The following is an 18032-nucleotide window of genomic DNA, read 5'->3' as shown; positions in this document are numbered from 1 at the left end:
AAACCAAAAACCCCAGCCGGTTGCACTTGGCGTTAGACATGCTTTTACATTTTATGAAAAAGAAGAAGTCGTATAGAATATGAGAATGCTGGTGGTTGGTTTGCTATGGGAATACTGAAATCTTGACAGGAGATTCCAGTGCTACCACAAAAGTTACCTTCTTTGAGATAAATAAGTGAAAGAAACCAGTTCTTCCACGGTTTGTGTTCTCGCCCAGCAACTTTCCTCGCATGATAAAGAGCATCTCATCCACCGGTTCCCCCTCCGGAACACATAATAAAGAGCATTATGGGTGATCGCATAAGGCGGTCACGCATGGCATCCATAAGTTGAACGTCCATCTTTTCAAACATGGGAACCTGCAAGAAAGAATAAAAACTCTCTCTCTCACACGCACACACACATAAACACGCATGATTACAGGACGAGTTGATTTTAACATGATTCACAGAAAATATAACAGCGAGCAAGATGTACTGGATAGGTTTGAGAAACGTTACTTCATGTTCTTCAATGAGCGCCCAAATCGTCCATACATAATTCATGTGATCCTTGATATCAGTTTTATCTCAAATTTTGCTTGCGGGACTTTGAGATTTGCTTTAACCAGTTTACTACATAACAACAAGCCATTAAACCATTTTTTCCACTTGGTTGGCATCATCGAAATGTGAATCTAGCCGTGGATATGGAGACCTTTATATAAACAAACCATAGACACGAGACTGGTTCTCTGATCTTCGAAGGATGGAATTTGAAAATAATTTAGTCTGATCAGGTCCAATTTTTTTCGTTCAGCTACTTGGCCATTGCGACAATGGCATTCTCTCAACAAGCTGGCTGTCACATTGATAAGCACAAAAGGTGCTACCAAATCGCTGGTCATCTTCTAATGAATTAATAGCTCGAAGACAAAACAAATTGACTATGGCACATGCTCCAGATTGTGCTGCCGCTGGCCTTATGACAAGTTTGACAGTTTTGGAAAAGTTCGACCCTTGAGGAAAAGCAGGTAATTTGTTTTCTCAAAACATCTACTATTATTGTTCAGATTGAGAAAGGATGCAGACAATTGCAAGCAATATACTTACTTTCATTAGCAGCGCTAAACAGAGATGGGGCTCAATGTCCCTCCTCAGGTCTTCGCTTAGATCTTTAAGGGGATTCTCTTAACCAACCCCACTTGTTTCTTGCCATCTGTATTGCTCATGAGACACACATTCCCCTCAAATGCTCTCGACCATTCTTTTCACTCGCATTTCTTCTATTCTCACAGTGGGCAGTGGCAGACTGCAGGTATGGCTATGGAAGCAGCACATGGTTCACTGAACTTGTCAATGTAAAAATAGCGTAAACAAAGTAATACTCTTTTTCTGTATTCACTCGAAATAAACAAATTCCATATGCAAATAAACATAACATCTATATACATATTTGTGTTCTGATGGCATAATATATACTTTCAATACATACTTTCAATCATCAAAAAATATATTGACGTTGTGAATGACATGCAGACACTTACTTGAAAGTAAACCATCCTTGCAGGTTACTAGTAAGGAACAATCCATAATTTTTGTTCAAAGCAGCACCATGCATGACCTTGGTTAAGAAATATTGAAATATAAGAGGCCCATAATTTCAGAGACAGTCTCCTGAAATTTTTCGGAAGACTCATAATAGGTAGGCTCTAACCAGAACATTGAGGTGTAATTCACAAAATAGAGTATTCATGACTGCGAAAAAAAAAAGCCCTTAGTTACATGAGAACACGTGCAGTCAAAAGTCTGGGTTGTTTGTTGCAGTATCAAACTAGCATTGGCCTCGGGGAAAACATGCAATACATAAAGCATAATAACTTCTAGTAACGAACAAGAAATGTTAACATCATTCAAACTTCATTTCTGCAACCAACCCATTTAATCATACCAAGACATAACAAGTTTATGCATAGGTAACCAAGCTACGTCATATACATTGAAAACATGAAAACATATCCTTTAACATTCTTTGCAAACTTAAAGTGGATCATACGATAGAAGTCATCTGATAAGAAGACAAAGCATCATAGGGCATACGACCTAGGAGTCAGCAAGCTGAAGGCTGCAAAGGTAGACAAAAGATTATGACAGAGTAACAGCAGACAACAAGAAAGTGTACCATTGTCTGCAATTTTGCTAAATGTTCTGGTTGTTGCAACCCCAAAAGGGGCACGAGGGACCGCATAATTACCCATCTAATAAGGAGATATTAAAGCCAGCAAATCGCATCCATGTTGTTGGAATACCCAAAAGGAATTTATGTCGTGGGGAGATATTCAGTACTTGCTGTCCGTTGTGCCCAGTAATTCAGTACACAATTTATCTTGTAAGCAAAAAGTGCATGGTGTTTAAGAAGCATATATGTAACTAAAAGTTTTTCACAACACCATCACTTTCAATGTTACAAGTTTGGTGCCGCATCTGTCAAGCACTGAATTGTAGATACAAATACAACCAAATGATAGCGAAAACAGACCAGGCAATGTAAGGTTGGATAAAGAAGAACAGAAGACTAACCTGCAAATTGCCAATAAGAAGTGAAAATATGACCAAGCCAGATATGGAAACGAACGCAGCAAATAAGCTCCCAAAAAAAATGCTTGTTTTCAGGTTTTGGCCATGCAAGATAGTAACGATAGAAGTCAGCACGAAAATCAACATGCTGATATATTGCATAGGCAAAGCCATGTGAAACATTCAAAGCTAGCATGCATGGATGCATGTAGAAGTTTTATATTAAATGGCACTTTTCAAGATACTAGCATTCAACGTAGAAACATGAAGCTTATCAGCTTTCACACATCATTCTCCCCATTTAGCTCTTTCATGAACTTTTGTCATCTATATTAAGCAAGCTGAAACTCCAAAGTGTAAACTGTTGATGAATTTCATGTCTGCAGTTACCTTTTAGCTAGGGATATCAGTGGACTTAACTGTCTAGACCATGAACCCCTACTTTGTCAGCTTCAATTTCAGATCCTTAAGAATAATAATTTGATACACAAGCAATGCACAAGAAATCTGCAAAGCTAATCAAGTCCAGTAAGCATATGAGGAATATTTAGAGAATGTTCGATTTCACCAATGTCGCTTGGATGAATTTTATGTTTCTGTCCTTCCATTGTTCAACTTCGATCAGTCACCCATGACAATTTATGTCTATCATGGTAATTGAGGTCATTTCTTCTGGGACTAAATCAAAACAGCGATGGAACTATAAGACCATGGCTCTGCTGTATGAAAATATGATATTATGTTAAACACCTGAAAAGAGTGCAATAGAATTCAAGAAAACCAGAATCTAAGGCAACAAAGGGAAAAATAGCAGGAATGCATCAAGGAATTTAGAAGATAGATCATAAGGAACTAATAAACTTTCTGAGAAACAAAGAAGTCAATGAAACAAATTTACCGAGCAAGAAGATTGGGCATCATAAGATGTTGCCAGCTGACAGTGACCGAGTAACTCTGGGTTGAAAGAAGTCGCACATACCGACAGTCTAACTAATGCGATCTAGATATAGACAAATTATGGCCGATCTATTATGAGCATCATGGAGGCAATAAAATCAAGTAATCTTTTTAAGTCGTAAGGGTGTTTTTGTCCACATAAATTTGGAGAATGGAGACCTTCATTTAGCAATCTGGAAGTTCAATCCAGTCATCAGGACAAACTTCTAGGTAAGTGTCTGAGGAGAACATAAGAAAGATTGTATTCAAATCGAGAGTAGAAGTCCCACAGGGATGGCGGCCTTAATTTGTTCCACCAACTTTAAAAGGACTTACCATGCTGGCCCATGACTGGTATGAGAGCAAAGCCATAATTGGGTTTTCACCACCTTGATTCTTTTGTATAAAAGTATGAAGTCTAATGTAACCATCAAAGCTATTGAATATGGCTTTTGAGAAAGAACAAAAGAAAGAGAGGAACAAAAGAACAGTGAAATTAGGATTTCATTGTGTTTAAACTTTTGGACCAACTCTGAACTCCTAGTTTTCAATGAACCCCTTGCCTTCTCATAAGCTGACAAAACCCCTCTAAAGCAATTGGCGAACCCCAAAACAAGAAAATAAATAAAATTGACAACTCTTTTTTCTAAGAATCACAAAAATATCTAGAAAAGAAACAAAAATAATGCTCTAATTAGATCATTGGTTAACTCCTAAAATGTGTCACCTAAAGCAATAAAATGACATCCATGTCCCAACATGTGCTAGGTACCCATTTTAACCCCTTCAAACCTCCTCAAAGCCAATCACACTAGTGATATGTGACCCTCAAATTCCGTCAAGGCCCTAAAAGGATAGTAAAAAATTATAGTAGTACTTTAGATACCGTTGTGGCAATTTACATACAAATGGTAAGCGTGTTGCAGAGTTGACATTTTGAGGATGTTTGGTAACATAGTTTAGTTAAAAAAATAAAAATTTTGCAATATAGCTTAGTCAAAAAAATAAAAATTGAATACACTAGCATTTGGCACAGCTGTGCACGTGAACCATTCAAGAAGAAGAAGTACAGTAATAAAGTCCATAGAAGTAAAATGACAAGAAACCAATACTAATAGTTTGGGGCCATTTGGACATTAGGCTAAAAGCTACCCTGTTAAGAATAGGTCACAATTTGGGTTTAATGGTCAATTTTGAAAGAGAGAGGTAACCAAAAAAAAAGTTGGACAGAAATAGCAAGAATTCCCTTCCAAAAAACTTAAAACATGGATTGAACCCATGGTGGAGTAGAATCCAGAAATCCATCTTAAATAGATGGATAGGTCTTTCAAACTTAAACTTCAAGTGGTTAATTAAATGTTCATTTTGTAATATTCAAGATCATAAATTGAAGTGGCTCGCCCACAAGCATCTCTATAGTTCCCCACTTTCTATGCCATCAAGCTAGTAAGGGTAGTCAAACTTGCACTTATACCAAGGGCTACTACAACTAAATCCAAGGCTATTCCCCTTTTTTTATGCAGTATACTTCCCAAGATGAATCCACTACCATTCATTAAGAAATCAATGCTCGTCTGATATTTTGATTTCCACAATCATTGCCACATGCATTTACCATAAACTTGCTCCATTATTTGCTTTCTTAATATTAATAATTCTAACTGTTGGCAATCCACAGCTCCCTGGAAAAAGACCAAATGTCTCTTCTCCAAAGCATCTTTCAATTTTGAACTTAGATTTCGAAGCAGGATCCAGGCTCTTGGGTTCTATTTTCCTACCCAGTGATACTGAAATCCAAAAAAAACCAAACTTATGCCAAACTACCAAATAATTTCTCTAATCTAAGCATACCAAAATTTGCAATTAGAGAATACACCAAAGGCATGTTTGGTGTTGCTTTTGCTTTGTGAGACTAGATTGTCTAGCTTCTCCAAAGGCACTTTTCTGACTTTTTCGTCTTGTAGAAGCACTTTATAGACAATGCTATCAAACACTTATTTTTTAAGAAAGTGTTTTCTTGCTTCAAAAGTCATATAGGTACTTTTTTAAGCAACACCAGAGATGCCCCAAGCACCATTAATTAGGCATTCAAATTGCATGTGACAAGAATTTCTTAATGCTTTCAGATGAAATTAAAGACAAATAAATAAAGGTTTGTGGTTCCAACTTCCATCAAAATAATGATAAACTGTTGAAGTGTGACACTAGAAGAATCCATGGTGCTAAACCCAGACAAATTAAGATGGACAAGTCTCTTTCTAAACACAGGAAAAACAATTTGGAACCTTAGACATATAACAAAAAACTAACAGTAAAAGAAGCAAGTATAACTGGGAACAACAATTCCGCGGACACGTTAGGAATTTCTTTTCTTGTGTAAGATAGTAAAAATAAACAAACCAAGGCATTATATTTCTAGCTTCAATATAATGATATTCAAATAGTAATATAGTACAACCATGGCTTACATGCATAAGGTACCAGCCTATAGATAAAAATAACTAATGAAAAATCATAAAACCTTGTGCCACAATCCTCAAAATTTTGCAGCCCCCACAAAAAGCAAAAAAAACAGTTTCTACCAAAAGTTGCTTGACTGATCAACATTAGATTGAAGAGCCTGTAGGTATATCCAAAATCAAATGCTGTTGTATTTGGTGCCCCTACAGGTCAAGCAGTAGCTACGAAACCAGAGTACCAAGAGGCAGTTGAACAATTTATTTGCGATAGGCATGACTCCAGCAGGTATCTTCTCGTTCTATGGAAAGAGATACCAGATGCTCCAAGTTCTTGACAGAACTTACGATAATATTACACTAGTATCCATGAAGAGGAATGGCAAATCTTTTTCTTTTCATATTACCAAATTATAGTGTTCTTGTTGAAAATTCACTAAATTGACTGCATTATGCACCATGACGATCAAAATAACAAAAACCATTCTATATCTTGATTTCGCTTTGCAATATCTAGCTCATCAATGTGTGCAACCTTACTATGAATGGCTGCCATTAGCATGACTGCATGACCAGAAGTAGAAAGTATATAATTCATATGACCTAAAGATAATGGCATATAAATTACATTATCATGCAGTACTTCTTACCTTCTTTTATACAGCTACAGAATTAAAAAAAGGGAAAAAGCAAAAAGAAAAATTCTGTGATATCACATGTGATATGGCTATGACTAGAACGGCATATCTATATATCAGCTGTATATACCTATTATTGCCCTTCATTCTTATCTATTGTCATGCTTTTAGCAACGTTGGGGGAACTTTCTTGCCATGTCAATGTTTTCTAGTTTACAATCTCAACCAGTGTTTCATGAACATGTGATATACGTTTCCAAGTGTCCAAAAGAACCTGACAGAGGAATCTTATACAAACTAGACTAGGGGACATGTTTGTATCTTATATACGTATGTATAAATATGTATTTATGCATGCATAAAATGAATAATGAGCTAGAACTATGCTAGTTACATTCATAAAACTGACAAAATGATTACTAATTGTGTTATTAGCATTAGAAACTTACACAAATTAGTGCCAAAAGTAGGCACATACCAATGACGGCATCATGAGTTGATGGTAGTGAAGAAGTGTCTTGAATGTCCCAAGTGTCCAACTCCAACACATTAAAAATAATGCAAAATTTTAAGTGTTCAGGTAACACTGATCTCAACTCTTAATCCCTTACAACATGGCTTCGTGGTCCCTTCATAATCTTGTTGTATATTGGGGAAAAAGATTCATAGTTGGTTACTTTGTCCCATGCTGGTTTAACTCTTCTATTATGTGCTTATTCAAATTAGTTCTTCCTAGTCCAACATGAACACACTTCAATTAATTCAATATACTCATCATCAACAAAGTCGATCCATGTATGGACCATGTCACTTGTTTAACAGTGATCTATGAAGCATAGCCAAACTCCTCTGTATAGGGGAAGGCCATATATCAATCTAATGTAAAATATAATCATGATAATTATAAAAAGATGATTTAAAAATGACAAAAAAAAAAACTTTCTGTAAACTGATCCTCACTGTCATTGCTGATAATAATTTATTTTTGATGATTTCCTTCCTTCGTACAAGTTAAAAACAGTTTGCACACCACTGCATGTATCAGAAACATATGATTTACTGGCTTATAATGTATGAAGTAAATGAATTATATGAGATTTTGATTCCAGCATATTGTCTACCTGTATAAGCATTCCTACTAGGCAATAATCACCAGGAATAAAATGAGGCTGATATGACAATAGTAACAGGCAGGAATATTTGAAGCTAGAGGTTCCATATGTCTGACAATCAATATCCAACCAACGTCTCCTACACAAAAAACTGTCAAACCAAATCTCTAAACCAAAATTAATGATGATATATATTCAACATTGTCCGCCATAATTAATGATGATGAATTAATTGTAACAAAGAATCACATTGTTAGAAAGGAAATATTAATATTAAACAGCTGTGGAGGATATAAGTGCCAACACTTTTGGACTTATGCAGATCTTGTGAAGGAAGGGTCAGCCCCAGCCCATGCAGTTTCGGTAATTATGCCAGCAGATCTTGTGACTTCCATATACAAAGGTGTTATTCAATTAAGTTGGAGCACATACTGTAACACAACAATAAACATCAATGAGTCTTTGCATCCAACAATGCTGAGTTGCCAACCATTTCAATTTGGGCATTATGATCAATAAAACCAGCTGAAAGGACAAACCCATCGGAAAAAATCACACCATTTCTCAAGAAAACTACATGTGCATAGCATGCTCAGCTTTACCAGACAAGTAATTAAAAAAAAAAAATTACTCAACTCCTTGTGAGAAGGGAACTAGAAGGTAATTTTAATGAAAACAAAAGAAAAAATTAGATGGTGTTAAACTACCATTCCATGTAATAAATAAAAACGTGCAATATCACAATCAACAAAAAGTAAAACCAATCCCTGCAAGAAGATAGCAACCTGCAAATCTCATGTTTGTGGAGTTGCAACATAAGTGTTTCTATGGTCGGCGGAACCGTCTTGAATTGAACGGTTTAGAGCGTACCGAGCAGTACCGGCAGCGAACCAAGACGGTTTCGGCAACGAAAACGAAAAGCCGTCGATGAAGAGGGAGAAGGAGAAGGAAAGAGAGGGAGAGAGAGAGCGAGCAGGGGAGGGAGAGAGGGAGAGGAAAGAAAAGAGAGGGAGGTGGAGGCCGGCCGGAGGAAGGCCGCGGAGGCCGGTCGGTGAGCCGCGCTGAGGAGGCGGAGCCCCTCCTCCGCCACCTCCGCACGTTTCGCTGACCCTCCGCCGGCCCTCCTCCCCTCTCCCTCCCTCTCTCCCCCTTCTCTCTCTCTTTTCCTCTCTCCCATTCTCTCTCTTCCCTACCTCCTCTACTATGTTGGTATGGGCAGGCACGGAACGGTATAGAGCGGACCAACCCATACCGTCAGGCAACCAGTCCGGACCCCGGTTCCAGCACAACAGACCTTGAGTGTTTCCATAAGTTACTAAGAATGATTAGAAAAATTCATACCAATTTTAATAAATCCATTTGATCAAAAAAGGTCCAGCATGCCGTACAAGTAATAGATGCACCACCAAAGATGAGTCTGCTACCTGTGGGAGAGGAAGAACATCAACAGTGAAGCATGATGACAAATATTGTCTATTGAAAAAGAATCTTCAACCAAAACACACCTCCCAAAAAATCAAGATGATGGAGCAATGAAACCAGTCATTGAAATATGATATGGAGTAATAAAAGATGTCAGTGAAGGATTGCAAGGCACTTGCAGTAGTTTCCAACTAATCATCCAAATTAATGCATTTATCATCATGATTGACCACTGGGACATAAAAGAACATGGGGTCCATGGATACTGCAATCACACAAGACAGAACAAAAATTTTATTCTACCTTTGAAGGAAAGATCCTTGAGGATCAAGTACCTTCTTCCTAAACGGCATCTCTTCCAGAGAAGATTCTTTTACAGAATGATGGCAGATAATGCTGCTAGGAACTACAGAAAGTCCAGTTCAAACTCTCCAGATAAATTTAGTTACTGAATCAAAAGTATTATTTCTTCTGGAAAATAGCCTCTCAGACCTCAGGGATTGCATTGAACTCCAATCTTGGAACCTGAAAACATTGGAGTTAATGAAAATGGTCCCAAATTCCACAAAGGAGGAACTTTTAATGTTGACAGGGCTTCAAAAATTTTACATCCATCAATTTATAGATGAGCACATGACATCTGCACTGCAAAATTCTTACAGGTAAAAATCATCTGATACAAAGGTATGGAAACAACAAGAAATCCTTTTTCTTTTAAGTGGAGGAATGGATCATGATAATATAGTAATTGGCTGCAACATCCACAAAAGGATAATACATAATACACATATATGTACTTATATCTGCATGTGGTAAAAACTAACCCAGGCTGTGTGAAATGCACCCATGCTAGCTCAGAACATTACGAACCATATTAATCTTTCACTTTACTTTCATTCTGGCACATTTCATGTGAAAAAATACTGTTAATGAGGAGGATCATGAACATGCATGCTGCATAACTATATTTGTAAAATAAACCGAGCGAAACAGCTAACTAATTTGGAACTTGGTAAGATACAAGAAAATTTTATATTTAATAAATAATAGACATGTTTAAAAGTTGTTTTTAATTTGTTTTTAAGTGTATTGAAGGAATAATCCCAGAACCTTTTGGTTGGAAGCACCATTGTCAACTAACCAAGCTGTGGGAATTGCATGACATTAGTTATTTCTGAACAGCATATGGTCAAAATATTTGTATAAAGTCAGAAATAATGTGATTGTAATTGACAGTGAGAGTGCAAGCAGCAACTCGTCCACCCAAATGCTTGTCATTTGGGTTCTAGATGTTTTAGTTTCTAGATGTTTGTCAATCATAAATACTTTTTCCTTATCATCACGAGACAGGGTGGAATGACATACATTGTTTAATCAAACAGCTATATGAAACGACTATAAAATTGTTCTAGAAAAGTTTAAGAATTATAAGAGAACAATTTTTTCCAATGAAAGGATGGTAAATTCATCAATAAGAGAATGATATAAATATAGGCAAAAGCATGACATGCAAGGTGAAGCTGGGAACCATTTAAAATCTGGGAATGATATGTCTACTCTGGTAAAAACACCAATTAGCTGAAGCTGGGAACTATTTAAAATCTTTGCAAGGTAAACAATGATGACTCAAAACAAACCACAGCATTGGATGGAGAAGAGGGTCTAGAAGAAAATTAAACAATATCCTTTAGATAAAGATGATGACCCCCATGCTCTCTAGATAATATAAGAAAACAGATGCAATGCATTAACAGTTTGGCTTTATTTTTCACCTTTTCAACTTGACATGTTTCCTCTTATGTATTTTATAAGATGTCCTCTCCCAAAACACAAAGGAAAAAAAAACTCCAAGCCACTTTGCCTCTTAGGTGAACAGGCTCAACATCCATATAGCTCCAAGTGATCAATGCAGATCAAAAGCAGCCTGATCCAGAATTTCATCCTGGAAGGGCTAACATTCCAAATCCAAGCTCCACCACATCAAGAATATGGATCTGGTAATATCTGGAGAAGATTTAATTTTGGGGAATCAGGTCAGATTGCTAAAGATTCGGGCTTGATTTTTTTTTCAATTTTCAGAAAACAAGCTCTATTCAATATTAGTTTTAAACAGCAATTTGACATTTGTTTCATTATTAAAAAAAAAAGGGGTCCAGAATTAGGTTCGATTTTCAGTTCTCCATCAGTAACCCTAAGCATACTCCTGGGGCAGATCCTTCCCTTGAGAAAAAGCCTTACCTATATTAAAAAAATTTCTTCCTTTTGTGGTCCCCCCAACTTCCTGCATGAAAAGGCACAAAGAGTGCCACTTGTATCCTCAGTAAAGCCAGTATATAGCCTGTGTATCTACTAACAGAGATAACATGTAAACATAAAGAGAGAAGTAAATACCCAAATCTATGTATATGCAGAAAAGACTTGAGCTGCACCACAGTTCAGGGTATTATGTAGTAGACTAATGATGTATAGAAACAAGATAGGCACACAGGAAAAATCACATAATTTACCCCTAATTTTGCAGTATGGTAAAAATAATTGCATGAAGAGTATGCAAGGAAGACGCTTGATTCATAAAATAAGTAGCGTTGTCCAAGGATATTCATAAGCTAGAGTTTGGAGTAGATTAATGGATGAGATAGGAAAAAAAACTTCTTAATAATTAAACAACATGTTTGTTAAATACATTATGAAAAATTTATGGAAAGCACATGAAATTCTGACTGTCTAATCTACTCTAACTATGAGTTTTCTCCCATTACAAACACTAAGTTTCACCTTCAACCTACCTATTAGCTTGAACTTCACTTGGAAGTATACATGAAGTAGTGGCAAAAATTAAAAACCAATATGTATGAATTGGTTTAACTGCCAACTAAAACTCAAATTTAGTTTGGAAATCATTTTTCAAGACTAAGTTTTCACATGTTGTTCCAAGAAGTTTCGTCCCAACAGTTTAAAAAATGTTTCTAGCCACTAACCTACATGACTCTCAAAAATGGTGACAAATTTCTAGACAAAGTAACTCTAGGCAAAAAAGGGTGGAAGGCCAACTTGCAGGTAGGGACCTATCTTATTGGTCATATGATGCAATTTAATGCAACTTCAGGGTTCAACAGACTTGGACAGCATCTAAACAAAGATGGAATAAGGAAATACGCAAACCTGTATGGAGAATAGACCTCATAAATCACCAAAAGGAGCTAGCAGCCAACCACACATTAAGTATTTCCAAAGCATTATGAATAATGAGTGGCTCCTTTCTTTCACTTTTTTTTGTCACTTATCATCCAAAGTCCCAAACCACTACAGGAAATACTGGGTAAGGGTCAAGCAAATGAAAGATACGTGGTAACATTTAAAACATAAGAAAGAAGTCTAACCTCACAAATTTCTCTCTAAGGTGATTCATGACTCATTTAATTTCAAAATGCTGTGTACTGATGAGAGTCAACCTCTGGACTTTAAAATGTCATTATAATATTCCACATCCCTCGTATAATCTAATTAACATCAGAAAGTTCTATTGCCACGTAACAAGTCTCCTTCCTTTAGTGGAAACTACAGCATAGAGTAACAGCTAAACAATATGAAAAAACTGTAAGACACAAAGAAACAGCACAGAGCAACTCAACAAGACTACAAATAAATAAATAAACAATAAACAATGACAATCTTTTAGAATCTATATGACATCCCACTTTTAGTATTCCAAGCTACATGATGAGAGTTCCCATAGTATGTGGCATTGCAATGTGCAATTATCCACATCAATGAGTCAAATATATAGAATAGAGGAGGTAAAAAAATGTCACACCAGTAACTGTCATGGGTCATCTAAATTGGAAAAGAACATGGGATGGATTATAGAAGCTCTTTCTTATTTGAGTAGATATGTCGGTCCTATCTATAAACGAAAAGAAAATTTCAAATTATTATTGATTTTTTATGGCACATCTAGTTAGAAGGCATCAAATTTCTAGTCAAGCAACCACTGAACATTCTTCAATGGGAAACTACATAGAACAATACCAGATTGCATAAGATTAGCCTATTACGATCTTCAAACATGCCGACAAAATCAAGAATCAGATTGACAAGAAAATACCTGCAAGGTTCAATCTTTTGAGGTTTGCATTTGTTATGATTTTAGATTTTTTTTCTTTTTTCCTTTTGTGTGTGTATGTTTGTGTCTGCATGCCAAGATATTAGCATGTTTGATTTAACAGCTACATCTATCAGCTATGTCATTTCCACCTTTTCCTTCTTGTCTTGTCTTAGATAAGTCAATAATTAAGTCTTATAGCATCTTCCCCAATTGTTTCATGTGCTGTCATCTCTTACTGAGACATCTAAAAGCTTACAAGAAATAAACAAATAAAAAAATCACTGGGGTCACATTCATAACTTTAGTTGTTTATAGGGTTCTGAAAAAAGAAAGCACTGTGATCGAACAGTTTAACCATGCAATATGAACAGAAACAGAGCAATTTCCCAGCTTGGGTAAGAATAGTGCTGAACTTTAACAGAACCATCGAGGTAGTTCTTAATCCACACAAAATCAATTTTCAGCACTATTCTTATTAGCTATTAGTTTCTGGTTAAAGTTCAAACTATTGGAATAGCTCTTAATTCAAAAGCAATAAGTTATTAGTTAATAGTGCTGTTAACCATTGAACCTCACCACAGTAAGAAGAAGAACAAGTTTGATATCAACAAAATCAATGGCAAGAAAGACATCTTTTTTTGCTTATTAGTTACATCTTCTTCGAGCAGGATATCTATATGAACAAACTTATTGTTCTGTTATTTGCCATGTTCGGAAACTTACAAAAAAAAAAAAAAATCTTTTTACTGCGCAGTTACTAGCTCAAAACAAGCAGCAAAGTTGGAAACTTTTTTTAACACGAAAAAAGGATCAAGAACCAGGTTCTTGAAATTATCATGACGAGACGAACTTCTTAATCCACACAAAACAGAAAAAAGAAACCAGAAAAAGAGAGGAAACAAGAAAATATTTGCCAAAACAAGAAGCACCATTGACCGGCAATATTGAATCTTTACCCAAAACATGAAGAGAAAAGAAATCTAGAATCCAAGAACTCGTAAATTGAATCAAAGAGAAGCTTTTACAAACCAGAAGCCGAATTCTTGGAAGAAACCCTAACAGAAGAAAAAGATAACTGCTAACTTCGCCTCGTCGACATGCAGGTGCGTCTCTTTATCGGTTCCCATTTCTCCATTCTTGGACTACTAAAAATTTGCGAAACTTCTTGGTTTCTTCTTCGTCGCCGGGGTCTCAGGGTTTTGTGGAAGGGTCGAAAAGAAGAATCCACAAAGAGCAGTTAAAGGGAGGGGGTGGGGGAGAGAGAGAGAGAGGAGGAGGGGGAGGTATTTTCGCAGCCCTCAGCGGCGGGGCCTAACGATGCCCTCGCCTGGGGGCCGCGGCTCTCCATTTATTTTTTATTTTTATTTTTTATTTTTTTATTATTTTTTTCGTTTGCACATCATTACCGGCCGGTAATGGACAGCCAGCTACAACACTATTGGGTCTTTTCCGGTTAGCTTTCTACTTTCATATCCCTGTTCACCCTCGTTTATTTGTCCCCATAAGTTGTGATTGTGATTGTCGCCTAATATATCTTCAGAAAGAAGCCCAGTGAAAGCTCTTTTCATAGATAACCTGATAAACTTCTTTTCTTTTTTAGATATCTTGAAAAGCCATAAAGAGTAAAAAAAAATTAAAGACGGCTGGATTTATAAAAATACTGCAAAATACTGAGCAGCGAATAAGACGATCCAACCATCAACTTTAATTTATCTTTCGAAAAAAGAACGTGGTCTGAATAGCCCGACACTTCTGTAACATGATCCAAATATATCAGCGACCGGCGGCCACTTTTCATTGTTGGCGACCGGCGACCAAGGGGACCGATATATTGGTATGGAGAGAGACTGAGAGGGGAGGTAACGGTTGTAGGATGTTCCGGCGGCATATGATGGTGAAAGGTGAGCAAGCAGTCTTTGGGCTTTCGGCTCTTTTTCTGCGCGCACCCCGGTTCTCGACTTTTCCGTGAGACATCCCCGTGGCAAACGGTAGGTCGAGACGGACCTGCATGAACACAAGAGTATTTTGATAAAATAGTTTAGTTAAATAATTTTGAATTAATTAATAACAAAGTAACAAGAGATTGTAATTCTTTGCACAAACCAAGGCATTGAATGATACATTGTTCTGTTATATATAACAGACCCGAAGCTGCTATTGGCCATTATGATAATTGTGCCTGTGATTATTTGTTTCAAAAGAAGCATTTGAAATTTTGAATAGTTTAATAATAATTATTATGGCTATTACAACTGCATTATAAAATTATAAATAATAATAGGAAATAATGGCAGCATCTTTCCCTGACCTTTTATGAAATTAAAAAAATATTATTCTTTTATACAACCATTTATGAACGAAAATTCTAATTAAAATATGACTAAATATAACATTTTATTTGGAATAAAGGGAATGAGTAAGAATAATGGCTTTTATTCACTACAACATCTAGCATTTTTTTCATCCATTATTGTATATAATTTATGGGGTGATTGAAACTATTATATAATTATAATAATTATGATAATCATAAGGTTGTTATTTAAAATGTTGCTCCAATCTCTATGAAAAAAAAATTTGATAAAATAGCTAAGATTTGAGAAGTATATCTTCAAAAAAAAAATTATAAAATAAAAATAATGAAGGTTTCTTAACCTCCAATGTTATTGCATAGACCAGCACATGATGGGGCAATTTATGATAGCCATAAATAAAAGATGATTTCATTAATAAAATCACCTTTGATTTATCAAATAAAAGATGATTTTATATCATAGATGGGGATGAAATCATACTGTACTTTATTTAATCTTTTAGCGATTATTTTTTCATCATATCAACCAATGTTGACTTTTAGAACATTTTTTTTTCTGATAAACTAAAACACAAAACTATCATAATCAGGCAATTTATGAAAAATCTTATTTATGTATCATTCATGAAGGCAATCAACCAACTAATTGACTAGCTAGCCATGCGCCCATGAGTTGTTCAGATGTCTCTGTTTTGGCATCTTAATTTGTCTCCTCACTTGATCTAGTTCACTAATTGGGATGTCTCTGTCCCCATTATTTCCACATTCACCAAGAAAGATGATTATTTCATATGATACCTTTACAGTAGGAGCCAGTGAAGCTCTTAGAGGCATACTTGTTTCTTATTTCTGGAGGAAGCCCCTGTTACATATACTCCTACCACTGTTGTCCGAATCTCTACAGTCCTTGCTTAATGACATACAGCGAATGATAGGGAATCGTGGCTCCTTCAAGGTCACATATGTGTATCGAGAGGCCAACACAGCCACTAACTGGGTAGCTTTCTATGCGGCATAACATTCGAAGGATTTTTTTGGGTGAACCATATGAATATTCCTTACTCGCTTAGCCAACTTCTTTTTTCTGATTTTTTTGGTTGTACTCATCTATGCTTAGTGTGAGAAGCTGATGTTAAAAAAAAAAAAACCTTAAGCTGGAACCAAAGAGGTTGTACTAATCTTATTTATGTATCATTCATGAAGGCAATCGACCAACTAATTGACTAGCAAGCCATGCACCCATGAGTTGTTTAGAAGTCTCTTGTTTTTGCATCCTAATTTGTCTCTGAGATCCAATTCACTAAATGGATGTCTCTCTCCTCATTATTTCCACATTCATGAAGAAAGATGATTATTTTATAAGATACCTTACAGCAGGAGCCAGTGAAGCTCTTATAAGCATACTTGTTTCTTATTTATGGAGGAAGCCCCCGTTACATATACTCCTACCGCTACTGTCCGAATCTCTGTAGTTTTTTCTCCGTGACATACAGCGGATGGCAGGAGACTGTGGCTCTTTTAGGGCCACGCATGTGTATCGAAAGACCAACATAGTTGCTGATTGGCATGTTTTCTATTTTTAATTTTTTTGGTTGTACTTATCTATGTTTAATGTGAGGAGCCGATAAATAAAAAAAAACCTAAGCTGGAACCAAGGAGGATTCGCAACGTTACACCTCCGCAGCCACACAATCCGCTTGTTGCTTTCTATTCTGGTGCTTGATTCCACGCCATCTTCCGATGTGCGACATCTGACGGACGACCTATGATTCACTGTAAGTGGCGTATCTAACGGGCTGATCCGCTGTTTCCTTGCAACAGGGGAGTGTCGAAAAGCAAAGTACGAGGAAGCAACCTCGTGTACTTCAACCGGTTAGATTCGCGGATGTTCGCATGAACGTGGAATCTCCTGATTGGATGGTAGAAGAATATAAAAACGAGGACGGCAGGGTTGGGGAACGAGTCTTTGGACATAGCATTTAATGAAGTGTCATCAAGCAAATGCAATTGGTGCACCATCAATAATTTAACACCTCAGCGGAGACTGGAGAAGCAGGTTAACTGCCACATCGTCATCAGACCATGCTGCGGTGAGCTTCAATGCAGTCGTTGGAACATATTTTATATTAAATCTTTTGAGAGTATTATTGCATTCTCTTGACAACTTTTACTTGAAAAGAAATAATTGATATGAGAAAGGAGTAAATAGATGGATTTCTTTTTTGCAAGCCATTCAAAATAGGAAAATATCCATGCAACAATCTCTTGGATGCGAGTGCCATCTAAATAATATCATGACACATAACATGTGACAATATTTAAGATTTTTTTTTCTTATACAGAGTGGTGCAGGGTATTAGGTTATTGGAGTCCAGAAAATGATTGCATAAATTTGTGCGTACAAATATATTTTAGTTCATACTCGTGATTGAAATAATTAATACATATTGTTAATTTTTAAAATATTTGTATGAATGTAAGCAAGTTTGACTAT

At 36.3% G+C, this 18032-nt stretch overlaps 1 long non-coding RNA gene across 15 annotated transcripts; it reads right to left on the bottom strand.

Annotated features, from left to right (window-relative positions):
- Window positions 1-483: 483 nt before the first annotated feature.
- On the bottom strand, window positions 484-14553 carry LOC103723429 (uncharacterized). 15 transcript variants are annotated; one of them, XR_016397897.1, is made up of 10 exons: window positions 12282-14241; window positions 11358-11465; window positions 10892-11123; window positions 9455-9644; window positions 9039-9121; window positions 7064-8128; window positions 2559-3271; window positions 1526-1736; window positions 1092-1325; window positions 484-997 (listed from the first exon to the last, which is right to left on the bottom strand). It is a non-coding gene; the product is annotated as an uncharacterized LOC103723429 (long non-coding RNA). The 15 variants fall into 15 exon arrangements; XR_015972173.2 differs by lacking the exon at window positions 1526-1736 and having other exon boundaries at window positions 2559-3274; window positions 7546-7617; window positions 7707-8128; XR_015972174.2 differs by lacking the exon at window positions 1526-1736 and having other exon boundaries at window positions 7546-7617; window positions 7707-8128.
- Window positions 14554-18032: the final 3479 nt, after the last annotated feature.

Source organism: Phoenix dactylifera, chromosome 1 (assembly GCF_051530095.1).
Source record: "Phoenix dactylifera cultivar Ajwa chromosome 1, Ajwa_hap1_PhDact_Kaust_v1.1, whole genome shotgun sequence".
In the NCBI taxonomy this organism is placed as follows: Eukaryota; Viridiplantae; Streptophyta; class Magnoliopsida; order Arecales; family Arecaceae; genus Phoenix; species Phoenix dactylifera.
Note: the sequence above shows the minus strand (reverse complement) of the source record. Positions and strands in the feature narration are given on the sequence as shown.